At 34.4% G+C, this 23,429-nt stretch overlaps 1 protein-coding gene across 3 annotated transcripts in view; it reads right to left on the minus strand.

The window, feature by feature from the left end:
* Nucleotides 1–23,429, minus strand: part of Cab39l (calcium binding protein 39 like) — a 128,005-nt gene that overhangs the window by 64,484 nt on the left and 40,092 nt on the right. Inside the window, exon 4 of one of the 3 annotated variants that reach the window (XM_027928859.2) lies at nucleotides 9,581–9,779. The exons of the other annotated variants lie outside the window; for them this stretch is intronic. The gene's annotated coding sequence lies outside the window, so the exon portion shown is untranslated. The remainder of the gene's footprint in view (nucleotides 1–9,580; nucleotides 9,780–23,429) is intronic. 3 annotated transcript variants of the gene reach the window in all.

Raw genomic sequence — 23,429 nt, forward strand, 5'->3', positions numbered from 1 at the left:
GGATTGAAAGAGATTGAAATTAAAGATTCTATCCATGTATGACTTTATCAGTGAACCCAACTATTATGTATAATTATAATACTCTAATAAAAAGAAAAGAACAAAAAAATGTGGCATGTGTAAATAATGGAATGCTATTCAGCTTCAAAGGAGGAGGGGAATTGTCATTTGTGACAAGTTGGATGAATCTGGAGGACATTATGCTAAGTGAAATAAATCAGGCACAGAAAGTCAAACACTGCATGGTCTCATTTATATAGGGAATCTAAAGCAGTTTAACTGAGTATGGTGGTGCATACCTATAATCCCAGCAACTTGAGAGGCTGAGGCAGGAGGATCTCAAATTCAAGGCCAACCTGGATAACTTAGAGAGGCCCAAAATAAATGAAAATGGAGAGGGATGTAGCTCAATAGTAGAGTGCCCTGGGGTTCAATCCCTAGTACCACCACCACCACCACTAAAAACAGTGAACTCAGAAGTAGAGAGTAGAATGATGGTTACCAGAGAATGAGAGGGTGAAAAGGGAGGGACTAAAGAGTTGTGGAATGGATGGTACAAAGTTTCAGATAGACAGGAGGAATAGTTTTGAGATATATTGCACAGTAGGATGAGATGACTCTAGTCAATAATAGTATATATTTTAAACTAATGGTAAACTTCAAATGTCTTACCATAAAAAATGACAGGTAAGTGAAATGATGGCTATGTTAATTAGCTTGATATAATTATTACATTGTATACATGTCAAACAGCACACTGTACCCCATAAATGTATATAATTGTCTATCAAAAATAATAATTAAAAAATCCTTCAATAGAACTTTCCTTCTTAATATTTTAAGTTCAATAATTTAAAAGTTGAGCTTATTACTTAATTGAATATAATAAGATATAAATTTTAAAATATTTATTTTATTTTGGCACCAGGTATTGAACCCAGGGGTGCTTGTCATTGGGCTACATCTCAGTCTTTTTTATTTTTTGAGATAGAGTCTCATTAAGTTACTTAGGATCTTGCTAAATTGCTGAGGCTGGCCTTGAACTTGGGATCTTGGACCCTGTGGTCTCCACCACCTGAGTCACTGGGATTACAGGCATGCACCACGGAGCCTGACTAAAACATTTAAATATTAATCATTTAAGTGAAATGTTTTTAAAAGGAGTAGGAAACAATGTAACAGCTTCCTATATTACTCTACAGCTTAAAAATATAAAACAACTGAAGCAATCGCTTTAGTTGCTGGCATAATACATCCTATTTATGATCTGGTATTTACCTATTCTTTAGGTTCTGTTTTTAATTGTTTACTATTACAAATATTACTGTAATACATACTCTTTTGCATGCCTACTTGTGCGCTAAGAGTTTCTTAAGGAATATTGGTTCCAACATTTTTGTTCCTGAATACAAAATATGGATATTATTAAAATATCAAAAAGTTCATGGTTTGGTACAGTTCTAGTCACAAGTCCAAAATGATTTTTTTTTTTTTGTTAACTAAATTTAATCAAGAATACTGAGCCAGGTGTGGTGGCACATGCCTATAATCCCAGCTGCTCAGGAGGCTGAGATGGGAGGATCTCAGTTCAAAGTCAGCCTCAGCAAAAGCAAGGCTCTAAGCAACTCAATAAGACCTTGTCTCTAAATAAAATAAAAAATAGGACTGGGGATGTGGCTCAGTGGTCAAGTGCCCCTGAGTTTAATCCCCCGTACACCCACCCACCCACAAATACTAAATAAGTGGCTGGGAATGTGGTAAGTGGTAAAGTCCTTGCCTGGAATACACGAGGCCCTGGGTCGAAATTCCTAAGCACCAAAAACAAAAACAAAAACAACTAAGAATAACAAATTTTTTTTTTTTTGGTGCTAGGGATTGAAACTAGGGTCTCATACATGATAAGCATATGGTGTAACACTGAGCTTGCCTCCCAGCCCAATAACAAATTTTAGAAAGGAAGATTAGGTAGGAGGGAATGAAATGAAAAGTGTTATAATAAGGTCACTGTGGCATAAGAAAACAGGTAAATGAAACAAAACAGCTCGGATACAGATGTTAATATTGGTGAGTTTCAATTTCTAGGTGTAAAACAATTTCTGTAATTTTATTTTACTTTATTTTATTTATTTATTTTTTGTATTGGGGATTGAACCCAGATGTACTTTACCACTGAGCCACATTCCAACCCTTTTTAATTTTTATTTTGAGACAGGGTCTCACTAAGTTGCTTAGGGCTTTGCTAAATTACCAAGACCTGTCTTGACGGGCTAGGGATGTGGCTCAAGCGGTAGCACGCTCGCCTGGCATGCGTGCGGCCCGGGTTTGATCCTCAGCACCACATACAAACAAAGATGTTGTGTCCGCTGAAAACTAAAAAATAAATATTAAAAAAATTCTCTCTTTCTCTCTCTTAAAAAAAAGACCTGTCTTGAATTTATGGTCCTCTTGCCCCAGCCTCCCTGCTGGGATTACTGGCATGTGCCACCATGCCTGACCCAATTTCTATAATTTTAGAAGAGATGAAATAAATCTTTGTGTGTGTGTGTGTGTGTGTATTTTGTGGAGCTGGGGAATAAAATCCAGGCCCTTACATGTGCTAGGCAAGCACTCTACCACTGTGCCGAATCTTCAGCTCTATGATGAAAGAAATCTCAAAGAAAAATACTGACAAATCAAAGTTAATATAAATATGCCACAAATACAAAATTTCTGAATTTCTGTAGATAAAATGATAAAAGTTACAAGCAACCTAGAGAATTCTGTGACATGGATATTAAAAACAGGGCTATGCCATTATAAAGGAAGGTATTTTTAAGTGATCTCATTAAGGAAAAAAAATATACATAATGGAAAAACCACAAAGGAGGGCTGGGGCTGTAGCTCAGTGGCAGAGCTCTTGCCTAGCATGGGTGAGGCCCTGGGTTTGAGCCTTAGTATCTCATACAAATAAAGAAAATAAAGGCATGCTGTACATCTACAACTACAAATTTTTGTTTTAAATCCACAAAGGAGGAAATATAATTAACACAGTACATATTTAACCATTCTCTGCAACTTGAAAAAATACAAACTCAAAGTGAAACACTATTTGTCCATTATATAATAGTTTTGTTTTGTTGTTGTTTTGACAAAATTTCTATTGATGGAGTGGTGGAACAGGATCTTTCTTTACTGGTGGGAATGTAAATTGGACAGTAATTTGGCCGTGTGGTTCTAGAAACTTAAAATGTCCCCAACCTATGACTTTGGAGTAATTCTACCTCTGATTTTCTATCCTAAGAAAATTAAAACAAGGAGTTATCTTTATATGGAAAAATGTTTTTTGCAATGTTGGTTTAATAATGAAAAATTTAGAACAATCTAAATGTCTAAAGGAGGAGGATAATTAAACAACTTGTTATATACCTATTTGATATGCTATTGGTGCATGTCATTGATTTTCAATGAAATAAATTTTTCTTACATGTTTACATTTCTGAAATTTAGGTGTGTCTTATAATTGACTTGCAGGTTTTTCCCCTAGTTGGTGGTACAGGAAGTAACTACATACCTTAATTATTAGGTTTGACGAAACATGGTTTATGGCTATGAAAATGTTTCTGAAGAGTGTGAGATGGAATGAAAATATTAATATTAGAAATATATCCCATGTTGTAGATCATAACTACAGCTATGTAAAGCAAGCAAACAAAAGCAAAAACAAAGCCTATGTGTAAAAAAATATTTTTTATAACCTTAATTAGTAATTGCTTCTGGGTAATATAGTCAGCTATGGATGCTTAGTTTTCTTCTTCCCTCAAATATTTTTTCCAAATTGTATGTACAATAAACCCTGCATTTGCTTTTATAATGGAAATACCATCTCTCAAATTATATTCTTTTTTAAAATAATTATTTTTAAAAAATATTTATTTATTTTTTTTAGTTTTAGGTGGACACAATATCTTTATTTTATTTTTATGTGGTGTTGAGGATCAAGCCCAGCGCCCCACACATACCAGGTGAGCGCACTATCGCTTGAGCCACATCCCCAGCCCTCAAATTATATTCTTAACAAGTAAACAGATAACCATCTTTTAAAGTTCAACCTGTGGAATGTCTGATTAAAACATTAATCAAATATGATTTCTTTGGCTATGAAGTTTCATGAAGAGTAGTACTTGGCTCAGATTCTGGAGAGAAAGTCAAAAAAGATCATTCAGCTCTGCTCCCAAGGAACTAGGGCCCTATAGATTTTGTACTAGGTTTTGGCAGCATTCCTTTTCTTAAAACACAGGAAAATCTTTCATATTCCTAACTTGTGTGTGTGGCATCACTGAAGATGGCCCAATGTCAACCATTTAAGTGAGTGATTTATATGGAGATGAGAGCTGGGAAGACGGTACCCAGGGGAAGCGGTCACTTAAGGTATTAAATGCCCTTGTTATTCCACTTAAAATATTTCAAAGGGGAATAAATGCTGTAGGTAGCTAATGAGTATTTCCAGACCCTCATGTCTAACTTCCTAATGTCCTGTTGTATAACAGTTCTGACTTTCAAAGGTTTCCCCAGAAAATTTGAGGAAGTAGGAAATTTATCTGTGAGGTCAAACCATAAGAAGTACCTGTACAACCAAACTACTAAAGTATTACAAGAAAGTCAGCTAAGAAAAATGAACCTTTTTTTTTTCATATAAGTTTATTTTATTTTATAGTCAGCAATGAGTCAAAGAGCAACATTTCCAAAATTGCATCTTACAAATTCTTAATTTAAAATTAAGGTACATACACATTTTTTGATTCTCTTAAGCCAAAAAAATTAAAATAAGCCTACTATCACCTTGAAAAAATTCAAAAAGTTTCAAGAATCTAACATTCTTTTACCTGTATTCCAAATAGGACTCATAAACAGAAATAAATGCAATAAAAATGCATCAAAGGCAAAGAATTGAACCTATAAGATTCATTTTTAAAGACTCAATAGAATGGTGATTGCATAAGTATACACACCTGTCAATACTAATTAAACTCTTCTTTTAAAATGCATGCATTTGATTATGTGTAAGCTTTAAAATAAAAAATACACCTGAAAGTCCTACTGCATTGTATACTAGAAGGCCGACCCCTCTGAAATTGTAATTGAGAATTATCTTTACAGAGATGATAAATCCTCATTCATCTGGAAACCGTGGTTAGACTAACATCAGAATAAAAACTCCTTTGACAAGAGAAACCCATGTCCCTTAATTGTTTTTTAATTTTTAAAAAAATATTTCTTTAGTTGGAAAAGAACACAATACCTTTATTTTATTTTTTATATGGTGCTTAGGGTCAAACCCAGTGCCTTACACATGCGAGGTAGGTGCTCTTTCACTGATTAGTTACAGCCTCAGTCCCTAGTGTTTTAATTTTAAAGCATGTAACATGGAAGTAAATTTTAAAATAGAATTAATATATGAAGTTAGATTGTATATATTCCTAAGAACCCTACTACTGTTCTAGAAAGAACTAGTAACTTCATTCATTAAGCTCACAGCTGTATTTCCATTGACAGCTCTAGTCATTTTTTTGGAGCTAAAATTGTCTACATTTATTAACTATTTTAATGTTGTCAATGAATGATGATTTTTATATTAGGATTTCATAATCTCAATGTATAGCAGGGATCCGAAGCTAGGTTAGTATTCTCAAAAACTGATAACTATAATGAGAGGATCAGATCTCACTGAAACTTACAAATAGTTATTTTTTTTTACAACAGAATTACTAAGACAAACTTAGAATTCAGTTTTATTCAGTCTTTCCTGTAAGTATATATATACTGCACATATTACATTTTGATTAGATACTATTACTGGCATTATAAGGTTTATAGGAATTCTGTAAAATGTAACTTTTATAGCTTCATTAAGGACCTCTACCTAATTAATTGCCAACTATAAAAAACATTAACATGGAAGAATAGAGATGAATGTGATCTAACTGAAGTTATTTCTTATTCTATAGAAATATAGAAACCCGAATCACCATGTTGATTCAGTTTTTCTGGCTAGGAAATTTAATATAATCCTTCATCCTTCCAAAGTTGGAAAAGACATGATGAGTTTCTGCTAGAAACTCAAGACATGTAAGACACAAAACAGGAAACTGTATTGTTTCATTTATAGGTAGTAAAGCTTTCAGTTTAAGCCTATTATTTTAATTACCAATGGAATACAAAGTATGAACATAATAGGCATGTTAATATAGCCTTAACAGGTTTTTTCCTTCTTAAGGAAATGTCAGCTAAATATTATCTTTAGGCTACATTATAAAGATATACGTATAGGTACATATACACAATAGGAAATTATCCAAATCCATCCCAATTTATTCAATAAATATTTATTAAGAACCTATTATATGCTGTTTAAACTACTCATTTTTTTTGATATAATTTTGAGTACAATGAAGAAAGTGTTTCTTGATCAAATGGAAAAGCTTTCCTGCCTCTAAAAATTATCCAAGGTAAATGTAACTTTCCATCTATTATATTGTTTGTTTTATTATATTTATTACATCAAACTTTACATATTGGCACTCTAGAGAAATCTTCCAGACCAGTATAACCAAAATTAACTTGAATAGGCTTAATTTGAAACTTTCAAATAAGTGATATTTCTTCATATTCTAGTAAACATATGCATATGAGTTAAAATTGACACCTGACTTCACAATGTCTCATCTACTCAAGATTCCTAGCAGGAAAAACTGCTTCCAGTCATCACTTATCCTATTCACTCAGGATTGTCACCAAGGTATACCATGGTCTTTTCTTTTTAAAAGTGAGGCCTATTCTGCCCAACTTTTTTTTTTTTTTTTGTACCAGGGATTGAACCTAGAGGCACTTACACTGAGCCACATCCCTGGCCGTTTTCTTTCTTTCTTTTTTTTTCTGAGACAGTCTCCCTAAATTGCTTAGGGCCTGAGCCTCCCAAGTCGCTGGGATTATAGGCAAGTGCCACTGTGCCCAGCTTCTGTCCTACCTTTGTCTTGTTCACATCTCACAATTCAGTCAATTCTTGTTAGGCCATCTCTTTCTCTTTTTTTTTTTAACATTAGCAGGTTTTTAAAAAAATATTTATTTTTTAGTTGGACACATATCTTTATTTTTATTTATTTTTATGTGGTGCTGAGGATCGAACCCAGGGTCTCACATGTGCGAGGCAGGCACTCTACAGCTGAGCCACAACCCCAGCCCCATTAGCAGTTTTTTAAGTATGTTTTTTAGTTGTTGATGAACCTTTATATTCATTTATTTATTTATTTTAAATTTTTTTAGTTGTTGATGGACCTTTATTTTATTCGTTTATTTATATGTGGTACAGAGAATCGAACCCAGTTCCTCACACATAGGAGACAAGCGCTCTACCATGGAGCTACAACCCCAGCCCTATTTTCATTTATTTTTTATGTGGTGCTAAGGATGGAACCCAGTGCTTCACACATGCCAGGCAAGCGCTCTACCCCTGAGCTATGGCCCCAGCCCCCATATCTTTCTCTTAATGAAAAAAAAAAAAAAATCTGTGGCCTTAAATCCTGTTACCTTTTTGGATACCTTGGGAATGCTATTTCATTTCTTTTTTTGTGAATCAAAGAAACAGTACTGTTCTCACGTACTGACTATTATTAGTTGCCTACTATGTGCTGCTCGCTGGGCTCCCCCTCAGGAATGTTTAAGCATAAAAGCGACAGTTGGAAATATTCCTGTAGCAAGGAAAAGAAATCCCTGAATCTCATAAACAGTGCGATCAACTTGGAAGCATGTGAAAGTAATTAGAAATCCTATATATAATTATCCTTCAAAATACTATTCAACTCTTATTAAACTTGTTTTTCTTCAAGCATTAATATTTAGGATAAATAAAAATAATGTCTTCTTTATAAAATTGTTTTATTAAGTTTCATCACTAGCGTAGATTTTCTAATCTCTCCTAAGGTGGCAATGGTCTTTCTATAGTATGAGTAAAATATGTTCTTAGGCTATAATAAAAGCCCAGCAGCCATTTGATATGTTGTTTCCCAGGCAAAATGAGTTCCAAATTCCCAACAGCCCACAAAACTTCTGAAATACAAAGCATTTGTAAATTAGGGATGACTTATTCTTTATGTTTATATTTACATGCCTGTAGGCTTAAGAAATGGTGCCATCTCTAAGGTAATCCTATTTAATGACTAGTTTTAAAATAAAATTTTCTGAAGATTGTCAAGCTAAATGCAGATTTTCTATCCAAGAACTGAGTGTGGGAAATTATGTAAAGAAGTAAAAGTTTGTTTGTGATATGTCTTTTATATTTACTTTGGACTTTAAGTGTAAGATATTAGTCCAGAAAAGGTTTCTACAGACCAGCTAAGTGAGTTGCTTCTTATATATAGGTCAATAGGCAGAGGGAAAAAAAACCCCACAAAATTCCACAAAACAAAACCTGTTTTACAGGCTTCTATACACCTAGAGGAGATATTAGGGAATGTACAGCCACTTTATATCTTGGGTGCAGACCCTTTTAATACATTTTGCTGATACTCTGCCAAAGTTTTCCTTTTAGCTAATTCATTCTGCTTTAAAGGATTCACTTGAATCAGTAACTAAGGACATATGTTTCTTCAAGCCTTTAGAGGGTAGATTAGAAACTCTGCTTAGAATGGCACATCTGTATGCAATGATTCAATGTAGTAGTTAACAATACATATACTTCCTCCTAAAGAACAATTACATGCTTTCTGCTGATGTCTTTAAAAATATATAGCATGCAATCTATCTAGAGATTATATAAATGAAGGTTTTTATTGGCATTAAAGTAAATATTTTAAGAATTTATTTTTCTTTTCTCTGTTCTTCTGGTTATAATAGTTCTTCTGGTTATAATAGTTCTTCAGCAAAACAATGAGTATGAGAGCTTGGTAGCAGCTATAAGAACAAAATAACTGCTTTCTTTATTCCTTAACTTAGAAATCTATGTGCATTCATTTTATATCAATAGTAAATTTTACTGGTAAATTGTCTAATTGTTATTTTCCTTACAGAACTTTGAAAAAATCAGGTGTCACTATTGGATCTCACAGTAGCACTCAACATTTAAATTATATCCTTTTAATTAATGGTATACAATACTTTAATATGAATTGAGGGAATGATGTAATTTATAATAACTTATAAAACTAGACACCAGTATGATAACTGATGATATACAGAAAAGGCTAACTTTTGAATTTTCATGCAGTTAAAAGAGAAACACAAAATCTGGTATAATGCCACTATTTTATTTTTGGAAACTCTTTGTAAATAAAAACTCATTTCCAAAATAAGATATTCCATGGACACAGAATAGTTGGTAAAGGTTCAAGTGCCTTAGGCAACAGAGAAGTATTGTTTTGTAGTTGTTGTTTTTGCAAACCTCTCCTAGTAACAGCAGTTCATCATGCACAAAGAAATAAGGTAACAGCATAATTTAAAATAATTTAAAATAAAATAAGCAATAACTGTGGAAAAGTAAAAACTGAAGCCCCACATTAATTCCTTTTCTACATCCCAAACTGGTATAGATAACCTTGTTGCTACTCACCAAATGGTATAGAAACGAGGCTTGTCTACGCAACAGAAAGTAGACACATGGTGAGGTGCTGAAGACAGCTCTTTCTTGGGCTCAAAGCACTTTAGAAGAAGTAGCCTTTTTCTTCCATTTATTAGAGGATGTCTCCTTATTACCAAAGTGTTGCAGAGAAGAGTTTGCACAATTCCTACTTGACTTTCTGCCTCTCTCTCTGAAGATTAACAGTTACCACGGGAAAACGTTAGCAGAAAATGATCACTTGAACACTCGCATAGAGCGGCTGTAAATTTCCACTCTGCTTGCTCTCAGATTCCAAGCTTTGCTTGTCTCTTAATCTGTCACAGGCAGTTCTGTTTCTGGTCAAACCAGCTTGCTTATTCGTCCTCCTCTCCCTCTAACATGCACTTTTCGATACATACCACACAGTCACAGCTCCCTCTTTTTTCCCTCCCCGATTGTGTAATGTCACAGGAATGCAATTAAGCTGAGGCAAAATTAATTCTTGGGCAAAAAAAAAAAAAAAAAGAAAAAGAAAAGTCTAAGAATAAACAAAAAATTTTCATCACTTTTACTCTGTAAATCTTAAGTGTATTCATGCATAAAGTTTTGTCAACTGATTAAACTGGCTTGACCATCTTGGTAAAAAATGTAAATAAAGGTTTCCAACAAAGGTATGTTGATAGTAATAACAGCATTCATCTGCTAATGTATGAGCTCCTCGGGTAAGTTGCTCTTCTCCAATCGTAATAAGAAAGTGGAGCAAGTAAACATGAAAGCACTATGAACTTAATCTTGAAATATAAAAAAGCAAAGAAGATTTCAGACTAATGTATTTATAATTTAATTTTAACAGTTTAATTTTATGAAAATTTAATGAAGTTTTATGTCTTGAAACTCAGACCAACATTTGCACCTATAAAGGGAAAATTGTAAAGAACCCAGAAAAATATTGACACTAAAAAATGTTATTTAACATTTAGACCAGCTTAATCATGTCTGTGCAAACTACATGTCATTATTTCATTTGGAAAGAAAGTTTTTCCCTTCTACGCACTATTGGTCAGGATGCATTTTAAGTCTTCAATGAGAATTATAAGGCTAAAGGCTACAAAAAACCATTTTAAACATTAATATACATCTATAATCATAGAGAAAAATCCCTTAAAATTGAAAATTTCTCTAAGTTTGGCGATGAGGAATTGAGTGGAAAACTGAGTGGGAAGGTGGCTGACAGGTTTAGATGGCATTTGCAGGATTCTTCAGAATTAGAAGGCAAGGTGCACCACTTGTTCTGTATCGGAAGCTGGTCAGAGATGCTTCAGATTTCCTTTCTAGCCCCAAAGACTTTGAGGTTCTCCATCTCCCACTCTCAGTTTTCAAACAAAATTTTGAGCCCTTCTAACAAATCTTCCAATTACAAAACTAACAGAGTAGTTATTAGATCTATTATTAAGTAACACAGTAATCTTATCCTTTGCAAAACTAAAATATCTCTAAAGAATATGAGTTTAAGGTTAAAGATAAATCTGTAAATAGTTGTTTATACACCTTAAGAAAAAATAAGCAAATCAATTTGGGTTTAAAATATAGATTTTTAAATTTGGTTCCTTTAAAGTAGTGTTTTAGAATTTAAATATACTATGGAGTAATTTGGTTATTAACACCTAAGAAATAGGCATCAAAGAAGTCTAGCAATAACTCTGCTAATTATTCTTTCAATTAGTTGCTTTGCAAAATTTTATTTCCTACTTTTAAAGAGATGTTAAATAATGATTATCCTAAATCGGCAAGGGATATTAAGTACCTTGTATTGTGGGTTATATTCCAAAGAATACAAAGAAACTCAGAATTTGTAAGATTGGTTCTGAGAATAACTACAAGGTTAATTTTTTTAAAACTCATTTTAAAATTGGGAAACTTTACATGAGTTTACAGCAGATTCAGTCACAAAGTTAAAGAGTTTAAAATATATAGGGCTAGGAATGTTGCTCAGTGGTAGAATGATTGCCTAGTGTAGCATGTGCAAGACCCTGTGTTCAATCCTCAACACCACAAAATAAATAAATAAAATAAAAATTTTATATATACATATAGATTAAACAAAAATTATATATAATACATGTGCATGTGTGTGTGTGTGTGTGTGTGTGTGTATATATATATATATATATATATATATATATATAATTAATATTAACTACATATGATTGTGTATTTGATTCCTACACCAAGTACTATTTTCCCCCATATTTTTTGTTGGTGCATTATAATTATACATAATGGTGGGATTCGTTGTTACATGTTTGTATCATTCCCCAGTATTTTCTCTGTCTTCTCTTCCCTCCCCCAGTCCCTTTCCTCTACTGATTTCCCTTCAGTTTTCATGAAAACTGCTCCTTATACCTCCTTCTCCCCATTCCCACCTTTCTTTTCTTTTTTCCTGTGTAGCTTCCACATGAAAGAGAACATACAACCCTTAACCTTCTGAGTTTGGCTTATTTCGCTTAACATAATGATCTCAACTTCCATCCATTTTCCTGCTTGACACAAAATTTCGTTCTTCTTTAAGGCTGAATAAAACTCTATTGTATATATACACCATATTTTCTTTAGCTATTCATTCACTGTCAGACTCCCAGGCTAGTTCCATAGTTTGGTTGTTGAATTGCTAAGTACCATTTTTTAAGATGTACCCAAAGAAATCACAAAATGCAACCTTTTAGACCACAAAGAAATCTATTTATTATTTCAAAAAGAAAAAAATGGGAAAGCTGTATTCTCTGACTACTGCATAATAAGAATAGAAGTTATTTTTTGAAATCTTCAACAAATACACCAAAATTTTTTTCAATAAGAAAAAGTCTTTTTAGCTGTGTGCAATGGCTCAGGCCTATAATCCCAGTGGCTGGGGAGACTAAGGCAGGAGGATTGTGAGTTAAAAGCCTGTGCAAAAGCAAGGCTCTAGGCAACTCAGTGAGACCCTATCTCTAAATAAAATACAAAATAGGGTTGGGGATGTGGCTCAGTGGTCGAGAACCCCTGAGTTCAATCTCTAGTACCAAAAAGAAAGAAAATGTCCTTTTAAAAGGACTGTTAATACTTGAAAAATTAAAACAAAAGATTCTTCGAAAAGTCTGCTAAAGTATTAGCTTCTCAGGGAAGTTGTATAGAAAAGAATTTAAAAAGTACAATTACATTATGCTAAGTGAAGTTAGCCAATCCCTAAAAAACAAATGCCGAATGTCTTCTCTGATATAAGGGGGGTGACTCAAAATGGGATAGGGAGGAAGAGCATGAGAAGAAGACTACCACTAAATAGGGAAGAGAGGTGGGAGGGAAAAAGAGGGAGAAGGGGAGTTGCACGGAAGATGGAAGGAGAACCTCATTGATATACAGAATACATAAATGATGTTGTGATGAGAAAAAGGAAAAAAAAGTGTGTCACATTAGATTGGATAGAGAGAAAGGATGGGAGAGGAGGGGAGGAGGAGGGGGGATAGGAAGGGCAGAATAGAATAGTCATTATGACTGATGTATGTACATTCCATGTATGTATTATATGTCAAAATATATTCTGCTGTCATGTATGACTAAAAAAAAATAAAAATAAATCGTATGGTAAAAAAAAAAGTACAATTACAGGGATTTCTGCTTCAACATATGTAGGATGAAACAACAGACTGGATTTACTCTCCCATCTTACAAAAAATTCCTGGACAAAATATACAAAATGATCATTTCAGACAAAAGACATAATGCAGTAATACCTGATAGAGGAAAAGAAAGAAACAAAGCTTTGACAAACTGCCCCAAGCAAGAGGGGAACCCAAAGGGTACAGCAGTCTCAGGGAGCTGAGTTGAGAATTCAGGAATGCCAATGGAACTAGAATTCACAAAGTGAGTATCAGAGAGGAGAGAGCTGCAAAGAGGGCCCTGGCAACATGGAGAGGGTTCTCAGATCTTCATGGGAGAGTTGAATCACATGCCTGTGAGAAAACTCCCCAAGTCCAAGTAAAGAACCACTGCAGCGGATCAGGTAGAATAATTCCTAAAGCTCATACAGGGATGGAAATGTCATGTTTTCAACACAAGAGTAAAGACATCTCATAATATACAGAAAATTAGGCTGAGCACTCAGAAGGAAATCACTTCAGTAGTGGGACCAAATTAAAGATTTTTCTGGTCCTTTGTAATAGAGCTTAAAAATATGCCTTGGAATAATCAAATTCTTCCCAAATAATTAAGCTGATCCTACAATAGAATTAAAAAACATTTATAGAAATTCTTAAAAATCAGGGCTGGGGATGTGGCTCAAGCGGTAGCGTGCTCGCCTGGCATGCATGCAGCCTGGGTTCGATCCTCAGCACCACATACAAACAAAGATGTGGTGTCCGCCGAAAACTAAAAAAATAAATAAATATTAAAAATCTCTCTCTCTCTCTCTCTCTCTCTCTCTTTAAAAAAAAAAAAAAAAGAAAGAAAGAAATTCTTAAAAATCTAACACCCAAGAACATAAAATTCACACTATGTGGCTTCTAGTAAAAAATTACCAGATTAGAGCTAGGGATATGGGACACTTACCTAGCACACACAAAGTCCTGCATTTGCTCCCCAACACTGCAAAAAAACAAATCAGCATACAAAGAAGCAAGAAATACAATGTATAATAAGGAAAGAAATCAATCAAAAGACACAGATTCAGAAATGATACAAATAATAGAATTAGTAGAAAAATATTGAAATGCTTATTAAAATCCATAGATTCAAGAAGGCAGACATAAGACAGATAAATATGGTAAGGACAGACACAGAAGATGTAAAAAAAGATTCAAATCAAATTTCTACAGATTAAAATTAACTTTCTTCCTAAGGACCACACACACACAAAAAATTAAATTTCTGAAGTGAAAATTATACCAAATAGGATGAACAACAGGCTGCACACTGCAGAAGAGATGATACTAAACCCAAAGACAGCAACAGAAGGTATCAAAATAAAACACTGAAAAAAAGATTAAACAACAAAACCCGCAGCATTCCTGAACTGTTGGAAAACCTCAAGCAGCCTAAAATATAAAATTTGTCATTTGAATCCTGAGAGGAAAGGAGAGAGACAGGGCAACAGAAAACAATGCTGAAAGAAAAAAAAATGGCTCACATTTTTTCAAATTTTATGAAAATTATAAGTTCACAGATCTAAGAACAAATTTTAACACAGACACGCAAAATAATCCCAAGTCATTTATAATCCAATTGCTTGAGAACATCTTTAGCTGGGAACAGTGACACATGCCTGTAATTCCAGTGGCTTGGGAGGCTGAGGCAGGAGGACCACAAGTTCAAAAGCCAGCTTCAGCAACTTAATAAGTCCCTAAGTGACTTAGCAAGACCATGTCTCAAAATAAAATAAAAAGGGCTGGGGAGGGGAGGGAGATAGTAGAGGATAGGAAAGGCAGCAGAATACAACAGACAATAGTGTGGCAGTATGTAAAAAACGTGGATGTGTAACCGATGTGATTCTGCAATCTGTATACGGGGTAAAAATGGGAGTTCATAACTCACTTGAATCAAATGTATGAAATATGATATGTCAAGAGCTATGTAATGTTTTGAACAACTAATTAAAAAAAAAACAAAAATAAAATAAAAATAAAAAGGGCTGGAGATACGGCTTAGTGGTTAAGCACCCCTCGGTTCAATCCATGGTAACACCCCCCCGGCCCCCGAAAAAAAATCTCTAAAGTGTTTTAAGAAAGTACATTACATACAGGGAAATGAAACAATGCCTGTGAGAAGGCAGTGGAACAACACTGTCAAAGTATACAAATAATATCTTTCAGAAATGACATGGAAAAGCTAAGTTAATCAAAAGATCAGAACCACAAAGCATGTTAAAGGAGATTGCTTAGGTAGAAAAAAAATAATAATAATGAGGTGGAAATCTTCCCCACCTCTCCAGGATCCTGGGGATGGAAATTGGGGCACTTTACCATTGAGCTATATCCCCAGTCCTTTTTCATTTTGAAACAGGGTCTCACAATGTTGCCTAGGCTGGCCTGGAACTTGCAACCACTTGCCTCAATTTCCCGGGTAGTGTGATCACAGGCCACTGCACCCTGCTCCTAAATGGAAATCTTTACAAAGGAATAAATAACACCAGAAATAAAAGCATGTAGGTAAATATGAAAGCCTTTTCTTTTTAAAAAAATCCCTTTAGAAGAGAATGTACTTTTAAAGGACAAATGATAATGTATTTAAAATAAAAAATAATAACATTTAGGGATCTGTGACATATTTAGAAGCAAATTATTACAACAACGGGAAGAATCTGCCTGAAGGTAGACAGTGAAAGCAATACTTAAACAAAATCCAAACAGATATAGCTAATATGCCAATAAATGAGGTAGAAAGTATTTAATTAAAATTGCTAGCACTACTTAATCCAAAAGGCAGCATTAAAAAAAAAGAGGAAAAAGGAAACAAAGTACAAAAGGGATAAATAGAAAACAAATAGCAAAGATGTCAGATTTAAATCCAACCCGATCAATAAGCAGATTAAGTGTACATGTTCCAAACACCCCAATTAAAAATCAGATATCATCAGATTAGACAAAAAAGGCAAGATCCAATTATATGTTGTTTACAAGAAACTAAATATGACAATATATATTCAAAGGATGAAAGAGATATACCATGCTAATATTACTTAAAAAGTGAGGTAGCTATACATGTTAATAATGTAGATTTCAGAACAAAGAATCCTAATAGGCATAAAGAGGATAATGAGGATAATGTCATAATGATAAAGGGGTTGGTTCGACGGGCTCATACACATCCAAAACATTTCTGCACGTAAGAGTTTCAACATGCATGAAGAAAAAAAGAACAAAAAGGAGAGAAATACAAATCCACAGCCAAAACTCAAGACATAAGTATTCCTTTCTCAAAAATTCACAGGAGGCTGGGGTTGTGGCTCAGTGGTAGAGGACTTGCCTAGCATGTGTGAGGCACTGGGTTCAATCCTCAGCACCACATAAAAATAAATGAATAAAACAAAGGTACTGTGTCTATTTACAATTTTAAAAAAATGCTTAAATTTTTTTTTTCACAGAAGAAAATAAAATTAGTAAGGATACAAAAGACTTGAACAGTTCTACAACCAATTTGTAGAAGGGGCTTACAGAAACCAAAAGAACAACCTTATGAAAGCAGTACACATTCCTTTTAAATGTACATGGTATGATTACTAAGAGAGATCATATTCTGGGATATAAAATAATCCTGAAATAATTTAGAAGAACTTAAATGCTATACAATATGTTCTCTATCATACTAACTTAGAAATCTTTAAATATCTTTGAGCTAGCTGGGCATGGTGGTGCACTTACTTAATCACAGCAACTTAGAAGTCTGAGGCCATCCTCAGCAACTTAGCAAGATCATCTCAAAATAAAAAGATCTGGGTTTGATCTCCAGTACCACCCACCCCCACACTCAAAATCAATGAAACAAAACTGATTATTTGAAGATCAATAAAATTGTTAAGTATCTACAAAAGTGACAAAAGACACAAATAATCAATATCAGGAATAAAACATAAACCACACAAGATCTATGAGAAAATACAAGTGAATATTTACCCAATCTTTGGGTGGGTATTATATAGTTAGTTATTATATAATGAGATATAACTGAGAATAATGTATTTAATTTGGTTATGACCCCTTTTTCTGTCTTCACTGATTGTTTCAAAAAACCAACCATGGTCTTGTAAAACTCTAGAAATTTTTTTTGTGGTGGTACCATTTACCTTATTCCTCTATCCTCTGTATTTCTTATAAATAAGAAATTGTATCTAAAAGCACAATAAAATATAAGCTAAATGTTTCTTTAAATATATATATTTTTAATTGTTGATGGACCTTTATTTTATTTATTTGTATGTGGTGCTGAGAATCAAACCCAGTTCTCATGCATGCTAAGCAAGTGTACTACCACTGAGCCACAACCCTAGCCCCAAGCTAAATGTTTTGACAAGATAATTTTATAAACAGTTCAGGAGGCAATGATGCCCCATTATTCCATTATGAGTGATCTGGTTTGATGTCCAAGTTAAATGAGGAATTTTAGGGTGAGGCAAGTCTGTTTTTCTTTTGAAAATCATAGATTCGTGTATGTTTACATATTCAATATGTTTCAAAGCCAGACATTCTTTTGGTGCTATCCTCCTCCTAAGGTGACTTCCTTAAAGATTAAGGTCTGAGGCAAAAAAAACTTATGTAATATTATTATTATTATTTGGTAGCAGAAATTGAACCAGGGGGCACTTAACTGCTGAGCCACATCCTCAGCCCTTTTTAAAAATTATTATTATTATTATGAGACAGGATCTCACCTACTTAGGCTGGCTTCCAATTTGCAATCCTCCTGCCTCAGCCTCCCAAGTCTCTGGGATTACAGACATGCACTACCATATCCAACTTGTAACATTATTTTAATAAGGCATCTAATCACAAGGAGCAGGACTAAGGGAAAAAGGGAATAAAGCAAAGAAGGAGAGAGTGTCAATATGACAGTGTATGATCAAGCTGGCCACCCATTTCATTTGTTTGATGGAAACTCTAGAAGCCTGATAATACTGCATTTCAGGATCACACTTGGGAGGCAGGTGGATAAAAGGGAAAGAAAAGTTAATTTTTTATCTTCTATTGGTCAAAGGCTTGTCCAGTAAGCCATTAAGTTCCCTATTCTGAATTTTAACTCTGTACTTCCAGATCCTGCATGTGTGGTTCTGGGCTGTTGATCCCAGAGCAGTGTCAACAGAGAAACCCTGGGGCAGAAAGGAAGGGGCTTGCAAATGGCAGAAGATGAGGCTCTGTGGGGTTATATGTGCCTGAGAGCTTGCACAGGGCTGAAATGAGACAAGTGAATCCTAGAAGATCTGTGATGGCATATAAAATGCATTGAAAATAAATGCTTAAGGGGCTGGGACTGTAGCACAAGGTGGAATGCTTGCCTATTAGCATGGGTGAAGCTCTGGGCCTGATTGCCAGTATAGATAGATAACTCAAATTTTCCCAAATTTGGCTGGTGGGAATCCTTCCAGAATGATTCCTGCATCAGTTTGGTATAATTCCATTCATACACATCTTGAACTTTTCTTGCTTTCTAGTTCAACAAAATGTCCCTGGCTTAGCTTGTGTCTTCCCTATCCCAGATCTAGAATGAGTCATTTCTCCAGGGAGTCCTAGTTCTTTTTAGTGAAGAACTAACTGTATTTAGAAAAAGTTGGTGTATCAGAGCAAATCATTGCTACTGGGATGTCACTGTTTCTAGATCTTTCAGTGGTCAAAGTTAAGAAACAGACTTTTTTTTTTTTTTAATTTGTGCATTATAACAGTGGAATTCATTATGCCATATTTGCATATGCATATCACATAGTTTGATTGTTCCCCTTCTTCAGGAAACACACTTTTAAAAACCATTTGTTGTACTGATATTTCATTTTATATTCTAATCTATTTGTAGGGTGTTAACTCTGTTTTTTTTTAATCTTATTTTATTTTCTGTTATATTAAAAACCTATGTTCTGGGTTAGGAATGTAGCTCAGAGGCATGCTAGCTTGCCTAGCATGCTCAAGGCCTTGGGAACAAAAGAAAAAGAAAAAAAAAACCTTTGTTCTAATAACATATCAGCATTTGCTTTCTTTCAATATACCTGATAAAAAGTTCAAAATAGCAATACCAAAGTTACTAACAATAAAACTACTAAACATTGTTTAAAGAATTCTTTGCAGTTAACTTTCAATTTAACTGGTAAGTATATATGACAGCCATTAGCAAGTCCTAATATCATAATGTTAAATTATTTTACCTGTTAATAAAAATAAAAGTTCTTTTTCTATTAATTCACAATTGAGAAAATTTCATCAAACGAGATTTTAACTCCTCATTGTTAGAGAACTTTAACTTCTCTATTATTAACAATACTGATTGATTGATTAACAGGGCCTCACTATTTTATCCAGGCTGGTCCCAAATTCCTGGGCTCAAGTGATTCTCCTGCCTTAGCCTCCAGTGTAACTGGGACTACTGGCACTTACCACCACACCTAACCTTAACTTCTTGGTTATTAAATAGTAATTTGTAGATAATGTAGCCCAATGGAGTGCCTCAAGTATTAAGAAAAGCATACAGGAAAAGTTAAAAAAATGTAAATGATGCATACAGATGAAATTATAGTCAGATAACATCATGACGTGCTAAATAAAGCAATGATTCTACAGTTATTTGATATGGATAAGTGATGGGGAAATGATTTACCTTATGTGGTAGCATAACTAAACATAATTCTAAATTACCTTCTCCATCATAGCAATCACACATTATTGAATAGTAATAAGGTTTTAAGGCTTAGATTCTAACTTGGTACATACTGTAATAATCTGCTAGTAGTAGATATTATTACAAATTACAGAAATTTTTAAGGCACATTATTAAATTTATTAGTCCATTAAATTAAAACATTGATGGTTAAAAAAGTGTATTGTCAACAGTAATAACAACTACAGCACCAAAACTGGTTTTTCATGCTCAAAATTTTAAAAAAAGATTCTAACATGTAAAATATTAAACACACAAATATCTTTTAAAAATATACATATATTTTTATATGAGAACTGAACCCTATGCTTCATACATGTCAGGCAAGTACTCTACCACTGACCCCAGCCCACAAATAAATATTTCTATGATTAACTGCTACATCTGCAATTGATGTGCATTAATACTAATTTTACTTTATTGGTTTTAGAGTTGTTCATAATTAATAAATTTGTTTATTTAAATATACAAAAGTGGGGGCTGGGGTTGTAGCTCAGCAGTAGAGCACTCACCTAGCACATGCGAGGCGCTGGATTCCACCCTCAGCACCACATAAAAATAAATAAGTAAAAATAAAGGTATTGTGTCCAACTACAACTAAAAAAAAAATAATAATAAAGTAAAATACACAAAAGTGATAAGAAAAAGTGTACTAACTAGAACTCTTTGGATTGTAAGTGGCAAACCCAATGCAATTAAGTGTAGCAAAAAGGATATTTAAGGATTATGTAACCGAAAAGGCTAAGATTAGAGCAGTGGTTCTCAGCTGAGGGAGACTTTGCCCACCACCAAGGGGATGCTTTTGATTGTCCTAGTTGGGAGTCTATTATTGGCATCCAGTAAGAAGAGACCAGGGATGCTGCTAAACATACTAAGATCGGAGAACATATATCTCCAACCAAAATTTACTCAGCCAAAAATGTCAACAGTGCCAAGGTTGAGAAACCATGTATTAAATGCCAACTTCAGCCCAAACTTAAATATTATAATTGGTCATATCTCTCTTTTGCATTGTTTTCTCCTGTGTTGTCGTCATTAATAGTTGGGCTCTCTCCACATGGTGGCAAAGAAATGGTTCCTAACAAATGACATAGCCTTGGTCCTCATGTTCTCAAAAGGATCTTTATATCTATGTTAATCTTTGAAAAATGATTCTGATCCTGCTAGGCTTAGGTAAATGACCATAAACTAAAAGAAACTATAAGAATAGGACTCTGGGGGCTGGAGTTATGGCTCAGTGGTAGAGTGCCTGTTTAGAATGTGTGAGGCACTGGGTTTGATCCTCAGCATCACATACAAATAAATAAATTAAATAAAGGTATTGTGTCCATCTACAACTAAAAAGAAAAAAGAAAAGAATGGGGGGCTGGGGTTGTGGCTCAGAGGTAGAGTGCTCACCTAGCATGCGTGAGGCACTGGGTTTGATCCTCAGCACCACATAAAAATAAAGATATTGTGTCCATCTATAACTAAAAAATAAATATTAAAAAAAAAAGAATGGGATGCTGTTATTGAATAGCCTGGCTGCTGAGTGTGTACGAGGGCTTTTAGTGATTCACAGCCCTCAGAGGTAGGAGAAAGGCATAGTGAGAGGCTCACATGATGTGGCTCTAGAGAAAGACTGTGGAGAGATCAGCTTCAAGTCTTCTGTCAGCTTTCTTTCAGACATTAAGTGAAATGTTGGGTGAGATTAGCCATACTATGACTGTAGAGTTAGACTCACCCAATTACATTTGTATATTATATAATACATTCCACAATCCAACATGGTTGCCCAGTATCCCTACTTACCCTTTCCCCCAATCTACACTTTCAAGAATGGTCCTGCCTAACATTAGGCAAGTTTTCCAAATGGGATGATTAATAGTGCGTTCACTCTTGCTCAAACTGGTTTACCTGCTGCATCCAGCTTCAAGATCTCTATTGGTATGTGCTCTTAATCAGTTTGAAGTCGTTTCTTATGGTCTAGCACCCTATGGCTCAAGTATAAATTAACCACCCCAAAAAACAAGGCAAAGGGAAAGCAGGATAATTATTCCCACGTGAAAAAGGGAGGTGAATAAACATCAATACAGGTGATGTTTTGTTGGACAGGAAGAGCAAGCTTCCTTGCCTGGAAAGAGAAATTGGATGAGTTCCTTAGTTACAAAACCGGTTACCTCTGTTTCTAAACTCTCCCATATCCATTGTCCTCCAAAGTCACATTTGAGAGGGCACTAAGGTAGTTCTTGTCTGGGATCTTTCCTGCAGAAACAACAGTTGTTTTGTGGTCAGTTTTTGGGCTTTGGGAGTTTAGAGGGGATGGGTGGGCAGGAGTTGTGGCTCAGTGGCAAAGCACTTTCCTTGCAAGTATGAGGCACTGTGTTCGATCCTCAGCACCACATAAAAATAAATAAATAAAATAAAGGTATTGTGTCCATCTACAATTTTTAAAATATTAAAAAAAAAGAGTGGATGGCAATTACACAATACAATTTCTTAGGCTTTAAATTTCTTTGAAGCTATAACTGCCTTGGATTCATGTTTGCCTTTTAATTACAACGTGCTATTGTGAATTTTGGCTCATCTAACAGTCCTTACTCTTCTGCCTGTTACTCAAACCCCTAGGTTAACTGCTTCCATCTTGGCCTTTTTTCCAAACAAATGAAGCCAAACTGCCCCTTACATCCAGGCTGCATCATGACACAACTCACTTTATTCCAGGGTTTACTGTTATCTTGGTATGACAAGGAGGAAGTGGTAGGAGATACTTGGTGTTCAGACTTATCCTAGATTCAAAGTACATTTTTCTGCCCCCCTTTTGCTCATACCAATTTAGAGCACGTCACTGAGTTAAGTATGCAAAAACAACGTTTAGGGAGTTCTTAAGCTCTCAGATTTACTACATGCCCCTTTACTCTTTCCCATGTAAGCTCATTCTTTGTCTTCTATTTAAGATACTTTGGCTCAAATTCTACCCAAGTGGAGCTTTGCAAACCACATATTGCATTGTTTCTGATTATGAGTCATTCTACTTAATACATGGCTCACCACAATAGCTTGTAGATGTGTAAGTTGTATGCACTTGTGTATTTCTGTGTGGCTTGATTTGGCTGGATGATTTTCTGCATTCATGCAGTGTTTCTCAAAAAGAAACTGCACAAAAGCACACATTTACATTATGCTGTAATTGTTCCCTAATATATCAATCACACTGGAACAAGTCTGTGTTTTCAAAACAAGTGTTATAGCAGAAATGATAGTATTACTTTTATTATCATAAAATACATATGTATGTGTTAGAGTAGGCTAAAAAATATTGTGACCCTATTGCTATAATTTTCTAATATGGGCAACCACAAACCTTTGTGTTTTAAGTGGTATTTACTTCTCATTTATTCCCATCATCTTTTCCCCCTTCACTTTTCATTCATGCTTGTTTCTCTTTTTCTATTCCTAAAGACCACAAAGTAGACATAAAATAATCATAGCCACACAT

Source organism: Marmota flaviventris, chromosome 4 (assembly GCF_047511675.1).
Source record: "Marmota flaviventris isolate mMarFla1 chromosome 4, mMarFla1.hap1, whole genome shotgun sequence".
NCBI classification, from domain to species: domain Eukaryota; kingdom Metazoa; phylum Chordata; class Mammalia; order Rodentia; family Sciuridae; genus Marmota; species Marmota flaviventris.